This window comes from Lepus europaeus, chromosome 3 (assembly GCF_033115175.1).
Source record: "Lepus europaeus isolate LE1 chromosome 3, mLepTim1.pri, whole genome shotgun sequence".
In the NCBI taxonomy this organism is placed as follows: Eukaryota; Metazoa; Chordata; class Mammalia; order Lagomorpha; family Leporidae; genus Lepus; species Lepus europaeus.
In genome coordinates this window covers 110,454,382-110,461,783 of record NC_084829.1, presented here as the reverse complement: position 1 = coordinate 110,461,783, position 7,402 = coordinate 110,454,382, and the positions used below count along the sequence as shown (strand labels likewise).

Here is a 7,402-nt window from a genome sequence, read left to right as displayed (position 1 = left end):
CACTGTCCACTCTGCCTGTCAAAAAAAAAGAAAGAAAAGAAACATGTTGACTGTCATTACTGAATTTTATATTGTAATTGAAAAATAATTAAGAATGTGATTTGGACACAGTTGTGTAATAACTTAGAAAGTACTGTGTACCACTTCCTCATACCATATATAATAATGACTCAAAGTGGATCGTAGACTAAAATGTAAGCTAAAAATTTTGGCTTTTAATTAGCACATTAGCCATTATACATCTTTATTTTTATTTGAAAGGCAGAAAAACAAAGAAATATACACAGGGGAGGGGGAGGATTGTCCATAACAGCAAGGGCTGGACCAGGCCAAAGCCAGGAGCCTGGAATTCAGTCCAGGCTCCCACATGAATGGCATCACTGCTGCATCTCAGGGAGCACATTTGCAGGATGCTTGGCTAGTAGAAACCCAGGTACCCTACACTGCAAGTGACATCTTTTTTTAAATTTATTTATTTGAAGGGCAGTTACAGAGTAGGGGAGAGAGAGATTGTTCATCGCCTATTCACTTCCCAAATGGCCGTAGCAGCCGGGGCTGGACCAGGCCAAAGTCAGGAGCCTGGAACTCCCACGTGGATTGCAGGGGCCCAGGTACCTGGACCATCTTTTGTGCTGTCTTCCCAGGTGCAGAAGGGGAGCTGGATCAGAAATGGAGCAGCCAGTAACTGGAACTGGTGCTTATAGGAGATGCTAGCATTGCAGATGACATCTTAACACACTGTGCCACAACACTGCCTCCCAAGTGGCATCTTAACAGCTGTGCCAGATGCCTGCTCCTAAGCTGAAATTTTTCAATCTGGTTTGGTTAATGATGTATTAGATTTCACACAAAAAGCTCAAGCAGCAAAATGAAAATAGATAAATTGAGTTCATCAAAATAATTTTTTGGATGCTGGCGCTGTGGAGTCATGGGTTAGGCTGCCACCTGTAGTGTGGGCATCCCGTGTGGGCACTGGTTTGATTCCTGGATGCTCCACTTCTGATCCAGCTGCCTGCTAATGTGCCTGGAAGGGCAGCAGAAGATGGCCCAGGTGCTGGGGTCCCTGGACCCATGAGGATGGGTTTTATGTTTCAGAAAATGCTACCAAAAAAATAAAAAGATAACCCACAGAATGAGAAAAAATTTTTACAAATCATGTATGAGATAAGGTACTTATATCCAGACTGTTTGAAGAACTCTGCAAACTAATAGTTGAAGGATGAATAAACATTTCACCAAAGAAGAAAAGAAGATATACAAGTAGTCACAACAAAATGGTTCAACAAGTTCCAGAAAACATCAATTTTCCTGCTGAAGAAGAGAAAATTTTGCAGTTCTGGTCTAAATTTAATTGTTTTCAGGAATGCTTAAAGCAATCAAAACACAGGCCAAAATTTATCTTCTATGATTGGCCTCCTTTTGCAACCAGACTGCCTCACTATAGACATATACTTGCAGGGACAATTAAAGATATAGTTACAAGATATGCTCACCAGAGTGGGTTTCACGTTGACAGAAGATTTGGATGGGATTGTCATGGTTTACCTGTGGAATACAAAATTGACAAGACACTGGGGATCAAAGGACCAGAGGATGTTGCCAAAATGGGTATTGCAGAGTATAACAATCAGTGCCGAGCAATTGTGATGAGATACTCTACAGAGTGGAAGTCTACTGTTACCAGACTTGGCCGATGGATTGACTTTGACAATGACTACAAAACTCTGTATCCACAACTTATGGATTTGTAACTTTCCCTTTGGAGGAAGATAAAAATATATATTTAGTTGCTTGGACAACCACTCCCTGGACTTTACCTAGTAACCTCGCACTTTGTGTTAACCCAGATTTGCAAAGAGTTGGGCAAGGGATAGAAGTTTGAGTCGAGAGAGGAGCTTGTCTCCGCGATCAGATAGGCGCTCAGTGGCCTCTAGCCAGCCTGCCAAACCCACCAAAGTCACTTTGGTGAAGTCTTGGAAAAATGAAGAATATGGTCTTCGATTGGCCAGCCACATATTTGTAAAGGAAATTTCACAAGATAGTTTGGCAGCAAGAGATGGCAACCTTCAAGAAGGTGATGTCGCATTGAAGATAAATGGTACGGTGACAGAAAATATGTCATTGACTGATGTGAAGACGTTGATAGAAAGGTCTAAAGGCAAGTTGAAAATGGCAGTCCAGATAGATGAAAGGGCTACCTTGCTGAACGTCCCTGACCTTTCTGACAGTAGCCATTCTGCTAATGCCTCCGAGAGAGATGACATTTCAGAAATCCAGTCACTGGCATCAGATCATTCTGGCCGGTCACACGACAGGCCTCCAGGACGCAGCAGCCGGTCCCCAGCGGTCTGAGCCTTCCGACCACTCCAGACAGTCTCCGCAGCAGCCCAGCAATGGCAGTCTCCGGAGCAGAGAAGAAGAGAGAATTTCTAAGCCTGGGGCTGTCTCGACTCCTGTAAAGCATGGAGATGACCACACACCTAAAACAGTGGAAGCAATTACTGCTGAAAGAAATGAGAAGCAAACACCTGCCCTTCCAGAACCAAAGTCTGTATGCTCAAGTTGGACAACCAGACATGGATTTACCTGTCAGCCCATCTGATGGTGTCCTGCCTAACTCAGTGCACGAGGACAGGAATCTTCGGCCCAGCATGAAATTGGTAAAATTCAGAAAAGGAGATAGCGTGGGTCTGCGGCTGGCTGGTGGAAATGATGTCGGAATATTTGTGGCTGGCATTCTGGAAGATAGCCCTGCTGCTAAAGAAGGCTTAGAGGAGGGTGATCAGATTCTCAGGGTAAACAATGTGGATTTCACCAATATCATAGAGAAGAACCTGTCCTTTTCCTGCTTGACCTCCCTAAAGGAGAAGAAGCGACCATCCTGGTCCAGAGGAAGAAGGATGTTTATCGTCACATTGTAGAAGCAGATGTTGGAGATTCTCTCTATATTGGAACCCATTTTGAATAAGAAAAGGAATCTCCCTATGGACGTAGTTTTAACAAGGGAGAGGTATTTCGTGTTGTGGATACCTTGTACAATGGAAAACTGGGCTCTTGGCTTGCTATTCGAATTGGCAAAAATCATAAGGAGGTGGAACAAGGCATCATCCCTAATAAGAACAGAGCTGAACAGCTGGCCAGTGTGCAGTATACACTTCCCAAAACTGCGGGAGGCGATCGTGCTGACTTCTAGAGGTTCTGGGGTCTTCGCAGCTCCAAGAGGAATCTTCGAAAAAGCAGAGAGGATTTGCCAGCCCAGCCAGTTCAGACGAAATTTCCAGCTTATGAAAGGGTTGTTCTTCGAGAAGCTGGATTCCTGAGGCCTGTAACCATCTTTGGACCCATAGCCGATGTTGCCAGAGAAAAGCTGGCCAGAGAAGAACCAGATATTTATCAGACTGCAAAAAGTGAACCGCGAGATGCTGGAACTGACCAACGTAGCTCTGGCATTATTCGACTTCATACAATAAAGCAAATAATAGATCAAGACAAGCATGCCTTATTGGACGTAATACCAAATGCAGTAGATCGTCTTAATTATGCCCAGTGGTATCCAATTGTTGTTTTCCTTAACCCTGGCTCTAAGCAAGGTGTGAAAACAATGAGAATGAGGTTATGTCCAGAATCTCAGAAAAGTACCAGGAAGTTATATGAGTGCTCTCACAAACTCCGTAAAAACAATCACCATCTTTTTACAACTACAATTAACTTAAATTCAGTGAACGATGGCTGGTATGGTGCATTGAAAGAAGCAATCCAGCCACAGCAGAACCAGCTGGTATGGGTTTCTGAGGGAAAGGCAGATGGTGCTACAAGTGATGACCTTGATTTGCATGATGATCGTCTGTCCTACCTGTCAGCCCCAGGTAGTGAACACTCAAATGTATAGACACACTTCTGACTCGAAGACACAGATACAGAAGGCGGGGCCTACACTGATCAAGAACTAGATGAAACTCTTAATGATGAGGTTGGGACTCCCCCGGAGCCTGCCATTACAGGGTCCTCTGAGCCTGTAAGAGAGGACTCCTCTGGGATGCATCATGAAAACCAAACAAGCGCAGCCACAGCCAGTTCCTAGAATAACTCCCCAGGATTTAAGACAGCCTCTCAACAGGTCTATAGAAAGGATCTGTATCCTGGGGAAGTGATGAGACAGAATCCAGCTTTGAAACAGCCAGCTGTTGGTCACCCAGGGCAGAGGCCTGAGAAAGAGCCCAGTCTGACCTATGAACCCCAGCTTCCCTACGTGGAGAAACAAGCCAGCAGAGACCTCGAGCAGCCCACATACAGATAGGAGTCCTCCGGCTACACAGACCCTTTTCTCGAAACTATGACCATCGCCTGCAATACGAGGACCGCATGCCTGCATATGAAGAACAGTGGTCGTACTATGATGACAAACAGCCCTACCAGCCTCGGCCGCCTTTCGACAGTCAGCACCCTCGAGACCTTGACCCTAGACAGCACCCTGATGAGCCCTCAGAACGAGGCTATTTCCCACGTTTTGAAGAGCCAGCCCCCCTGTACTACGACAGTCGGCCACGCTACGAACAGCCGCCCAGAACCTCCACCCTGCGGCATGAAGAGCAGCCAGCTGCCGGGTATGATGTGCGCAACAGAGACCAGAAGCGCCGCCCAAGCAGTACTTTGACCAGTACTCACGAAATTACGAGCAAATCCCACCTCAAGGGTTTGCCTCTAGAACAGGCCACTAGGAACCTCTCCACAGCGCCACAGTCATCCCTCTGCTCATGCCTCCCTCTCAGCACAAGCCAGAAGTCCTGCCTTCCAGCACCAAGCCACTGCCCCCACCTCCATCCCTAACTGAGGAGGACGAGGACCCAGCAATGAAACCGCAGTCTGTGCTCACCCGAGTGAAAATGTTTGAAAACAAAAGGTCTGCATCCCTGGAGAACAAGAAGGAGGTGAATGACACGGCCAGTTTTAAGCCTCCAGAAGCATCCAAACTTCCAGGTGCTCCCGTCACTGGGCCTAAATCCACCCCTCAGAACCAATTCAGTTTGTCATGTTCCCAGAGCCTCAAAAACCGCAAATGAAGCCTCCTGAAGATATTGTCCGGTCAAATCATTACGATCCGGAGGAAGATGAAGAGTATTACCGGAAAGCAGCTCTCGTACTTTGACAGGAGAAGGTTCGAGAACAAGCCTGCGGCACACATTCCTGCCAGCCATCTCTCAGAGCCTGCCAAGCCGGCTCATTCTCAGAACCAACCAAATTGTTCTAGTTATTCTTCAAAGGGGAAAGCTGAAGCTGATGCTCTGGACAGATCGTTCGGTGAGAAGCGCTATGAGCCAGTGCAGCCCACCCCTCCCCCTCCCCCACTGCCCTCGCAGTACTCGCAGGCGGCCCAGCCTGGTGCCAGCTCTTCTCTCCATATGCACTCGAAGGGGATACATGGTGAAGGTAATTCAGTGCCATTGGATTTTCAGAATTTTTTGGTATCCAAACCAGACCCACCTCCATCTCAGAGTAAGCCAGCAGCTTTCAGAGCACCGCACCGAGAAGATGCCGCTCAGCCTGCTTTATATCCCCAGAAAAGCTTTCGGGAGAAAGCCCCAGTTAACGGAGCTGAACAGACTCAGAAAACGATCACTCCAGCCTACAACCGATTCACACCAAAACCATATACCAGTTCTGCCCGGCCATTCGAGTGCAAATTTGAAAGTCCTAAGTTGAACCACAATCTCCTGCCAGGTGACACTGTACATGAACCTGACTTGCCTGCAAAAGCCCCAGCTTCTCCAAACACTCTTAGGAAAGCGCACAGTTTCACACAGCCTCCTGAGTGTGACAGCGCAGTGGAAACTTTCTCCATCCACGCAGAGAAGCCCAAGTACCAAATAACTAATATCAGCACAGTGCCTAGAGCTGCTCCTGTGGGCCCATCCGCCGTGGAAGAAGACGAAGACAAGGATGGGCACACGGTGGTGGCCACAGCCCGAGGCATGGTTAACAACAATGGTGGGGTGTTGAGTTCCATAGAAACCGGCGTCGGTATAATTATCCCACAAGGAGCCATTCCCGAAGGAATCGAGCAGGAAATCTATTTCAAGGTCTGCTGGGACAACAGCATCCTCCCACCTTTGGATAAAGAGAAAGGTGAAACCTTGCTAAGCCCCTTAGTGATGTGCGGGCCCCATGGCCTCAAGTTCCTGAAGCCCGCGGAGCTGCGCTTGCCACACTGTGCGTCCGTGACTCCTGATGTTGGTCTTTTGCTCTAAAATCATCTGACTCCTCGTCGGGTGATCCTAAAACCTGGCAAAACAAGTGTCTTCCTGGAGATCCAAATTACCTTGTGGGAGCAAACTGTGTGTCTGTCTTGATTCTTTTAATTCTGAAGCTATAGGAACTTGATTAAATAATGTGAAGCTGGGTTAAATTTACCAAGTCTAAAATGGAACCACTCTATCAAGTATTCTATTTTTCTTAGAATTGATACTACAGTTTGTTCACATTAAACATTTGTTTGGACTGGTCAAGACTGTGCGCATGCCCCTGAACCATGATCAGAACACATGCCGCAAACTGCATGTCTGTGACTGAAGAACTCTTGCTATTGGCTGGAGGTTCAAAGATACTTTGCTCTGTAATGATTTTGTATTTGTTTTTATAGTCACTGCTTCACTTCACATACTGATTTCCGTTAAAATACCAGCCACTAATGGGGGTGCATTTAGTTCTGTTATTTCCAAAGTACATTGTTTCAAACTTTATTATGGCTCTGGCCTAGCACACATATTTTATTTTATTATCCATGAAGTAATATGCACTTGTTTTTTAAATGCACCTGGAATATATAACCAGTATAGTGGATTTAACAGAAGTGTACAGCAAGGGAAATTTGTGACTTTGGGGTGGGGAGGGTTTCAGGTGGACAATTACTTACTGTGTATGAACACACCCCTCTCTTAGGGAAGGACACCAAAGCATGTGAGACTGGCTCCATGGCCTCTTTGGATCTAGAGATTTACCATATCACCACAGATGTACCAACCAGCAGGAATACCTTACCCTCATGTTTTTAATTCTTAGATCAATTTCGCTGTGTATTACTAAGTTCTTATGGCTTTTGTGCACATCTAGATACTGTATCATGAACAAGATTGAATCAATGTGGAGTTGGTGGTTTCAGAAACGTATAAATCACCCAGAAGAAAATAATGGCGTGATTTAGGGAATTTTCCTTTTTTTTTTTTTTTTTGCCAAGGGGCAGTGGTTGTTTTCTTTTGGGCTTGCATTTGAACACTTTGATGTTTTAAGGATGCTTGTACAAAGCCTTGCGGCGCCAGCACACCAGGTTCTAGTCCCTGTTGGGGCATCGGATTCTGTCCCGGTTGCCCCTCTTCCAGGACAGCTCTCTGCTATGGCCCGGGAGTGC

General features: G+C 46.2%; 1 pseudogene; it reads left to right on the top strand.

Moving 5' to 3' along the window:
* The first annotated feature begins 1,274 nt into the window (after positions 1-1,274).
* Positions 1,275-6,370, top strand: LOC133756631 (tight junction protein ZO-1-like; annotated as a pseudogene).
* Positions 6,371-7,402: the final 1,032 nt, after the last annotated feature.